The sequence below is a fragment of the Schistocerca gregaria genome, chromosome 7 (genome assembly GCF_023897955.1).
Source record: "Schistocerca gregaria isolate iqSchGreg1 chromosome 7, iqSchGreg1.2, whole genome shotgun sequence".
Taxonomy (NCBI): domain Eukaryota; kingdom Metazoa; phylum Arthropoda; class Insecta; order Orthoptera; family Acrididae; genus Schistocerca; species Schistocerca gregaria.
In genome coordinates, this window is record NC_064926.1 from 520,579,622 (window position 1) to 520,582,939 (window position 3,318).

Sequence of the window (3,318 nt, forward strand, 5' to 3'; positions counted from 1 at the left end):
CAACATTCCGAGTTCCTGCAGGACTAATTTACTGTTGTGAGTGTTTATCTGTCCCATGTTTAAACGGCTCACGTGGAAAATATGTATGAATGTCTTACTCTGGCCTGTTCTTACTCCAGTTGTGTGCTACTGTTCCGTTAGTGATGACAGATTGGTTGTTCAGTTCATCCCGATCAAATTTTTCGTTACGTCTTTCAAATATCTTTTTTACCAAGTCCCGCAGGGCCCCAGTGGGGAGATTTATTGACTTAAGCTGAATTCTATCTACAACCTCCATTACCGGGAAGGTGATGTGTCTACCGTATTCGTGGCCGACACGCACCACATGCCTTAAGGCTGTGGTGAGGGCAACCGGCTCCTCTAGACGAGATAATTGCAGAGCATGCTCCAAGTTGGGGTATATCCTAGCACGATCAATTCCCACACCTCTCTGAGGTGGTGAGCCTATGGGTGAGCTTGTACTGCTTACGACATTGCTCTGCACATATTCTTTATTGTTTATTTCACTGCGCTCTTTCATCGGCGAACTCCTTACCACAGGATGCCTTTGTGGTTGAAGGTGATCTTCAGTCGACCTTAGTCCTCGGCCTGGAGGAGAGGGAGCATCTTCCTTACCACAGATGTCTGTTTGAATGCATGTGTCTTTCATCACTATTGTGTGAGATTGTGGCTTTGAGAATTTTTGAATAAATTCTCTAAATTTATTCTCCCTCATTGCATCCCTCAATCTCTTGCTCGGGGACTTCCTCTTCGGCTTCCTGTGTCCAGGTGTAGCCTCAGCCATAATCAATTCGAGCGATTGGTCTCTGCTCTAGCATCCTGTACGTAGGGCAGTTCCTTCCGGTTGTATTGCATGATTTAGGAATCACAAGGATTTCTTTGCTCTTTTTGTGCAGGGAATGCATACCCCAGTTTTACTGCAATTCTTTCTGACGTGATCCTCCGCCCCACACCTGACGCAAGCCGGCTTTCTTTCGCAATGCTTGTAAATGTGGTCCCAATCGCCATAGTTGTGGCATCGGCGGACTACTAGATAGTCTCTAACATTAATGGCATTAAATCCAATGTATATACTCCCCATAGGAGTGAGTCTGCGCCACATTTTCCGGAGACCTCGGCAACGTGATGGACAACATCGCGCTCCCAGGGACCCAGCTCTTCGGCGCCGTGAGGCCCGATACATAGGTGAAGTCACCAACGAGAGGTAGAACTATACATCACAGACTGATACTGTATCACAAAGATCCCTGGTATTGCTAAACAACCTTATCGGAATAGTTCACAAACGTTTCCTACTCCCACCTGACCTAATCAAACTTTACCACAATAGCATCCTAACATCTATAGCAGGATAAGGATCAGGGCTCACAGGCTCACGAGGGTCATTCCTGCCATGGCCGTAAGAAGAGTGCAGCGAAATATGCTCCTGCATTCAGTAGGAGCATGCAGAATAATTCCTGGGAGGGGGGGGGGGGGGGGGAGGAGGAGGCGCTTCTAGTGCTAATGGGGATCTGTCCGTTAGATATCAAAATTAGGGAGCAGGCTGCCTACTATTGGATGAAGAAGGAGAGGAGGGAAAAATGATGGAAATAATTGGATTTTATGATGGGGACAAGCTTGGAATAAACAGGAGAGTTAGAACTATAGCAGAATCAATGGAATAGTGATGAAACGGAGCGCAGAACTTCTGAGCTGCTGCCACACATAGAGGAACGTCTAAAGCTCACATACCTCAAACCAACGAGAGGACTGCTGCAATTCCTTACTGGACATGGGCCCGACCATACCTGTGTCGGTTTGGAAAGCAGGCTGCACCAACGTGTGACTGTGGTGCTGTGCAAGGACTGCAGACTATGTAGTGTATGAGTGCCCCCTCTTCGACGACGTTGCAAATCAGCTCAGATAACAACTTCCTAACAACGACACGCACCACCTGCTTAGGCAAGAGGACACATTCAATGTCCTTAGTAAGCTTTCAGATGAGATGTCTAAAAAAGTCCTTAGGGAATTTCTGAGGAACAACCAGTAGATAATCACACTGACTTAGACTCCGTGCACTTTCCCTGTTCAGCGGGGGCCTGGACTTGACCAGCAGCTTCACGGCTGGGATACGTCTTGCCTTGGATTAGGAGGAAGGAGGAGCATGACCTACAGATCAAGACAAGCACCAAAGTAGACGATAGATACAAGAAATAAGCTAGTTGTAGAAAGATAGGATAAAACTTCTTACCATAGCACTACAGCGAAACTCAGTCATCGGCCAGCCCAGTGCCAGCGGCATTCACGCTGGGGTTATCTCGGTGGGCAAGGCCAACAATAATTAGGTTTATCGATTACTGGCACGCCTGTAATGCTGCAGTTAGTAAAGGTTAGTAGGATAAATTAGATGTACCTTACTAATAGAGTTCAGAAAAAAAAGCAATCCGTCTTCAGGCCACAAGTGGCCCATCGGGACCATCCGACCGCCGTGTCATCCTCTGATGAGGATGCGGATGGGAGGGGCGTGTGGTCAGCACACCGCTCTCCCGGTCGTTTTGATGGTTTTCTTTGACCGGAGCCGCTACTATTCGGTCGAATAGCTCCTCAATTGGCATCACGAGGCTGAGTGCACCCCGAAAAATGGCAACAGCACGTGGCGGCTGGATGATCAACCATCCAAGTGCCAGCCACGCCCGACAGCGCTTAACTTCGGTGACCTGAACGGGAACCGGTGTATCCACTGCGGCAAGGCCGTTGCCCAATAGAGTTCAGAGAAAGACATAAAATAACCAACACTTAGACATAGGTAGAAACTGAACAATAGAAGATTAGAGTTCCTTGTAGTGGTAAAGGAATTAAAAGTATTTACCTGTAGTGTAGAATCAATAGCTGCAGAAATGTGAGATATGAAATTAGGACCCCCTAATGTATTTAGGTAGTGGTTTAACATGTATAATTACAATGATATTGAATAAAGAATTTTTTTTTAAAAAAACGATTATTTTTATTTCCCACAACCACGTCTGAGTTCCACTTCAGTCAACAAGAATAACCTCCTTTGCGATCCTCGCCTCCACTCATGCTTGCAAAATCTGGATCAGAAAAAGAGAGATACAAACTGTTTACCGCAATCTCCAGCCCGAGACGCGACCTTATCGTTTCGTCACCTTCAATTTATGGCTAATAGCGAATCAGCTAGCTGCCATACATTCCACAGCCCATGTTCTCGGCTCTGTCCATGTGCGGAATACAGCGAATATGGAAGCACTGCATGAAAAATGCATGCCGGGGGGAGATGAAAAGCAGTTCTTCTTCTGAAAGCCGTCCCCCGCGGGACAA

At 46.9% G+C, this 3,318-nt stretch overlaps 1 pseudogene; it reads right to left on the reverse strand.

The window, feature by feature from the left end:
• Positions 1–2,620: 2,620 nt before the first annotated feature.
• Positions 2,621–2,738, reverse strand: LOC126282647 (5S ribosomal RNA; annotated as a pseudogene).
• Positions 2,739–3,318: the final 580 nt, after the last annotated feature.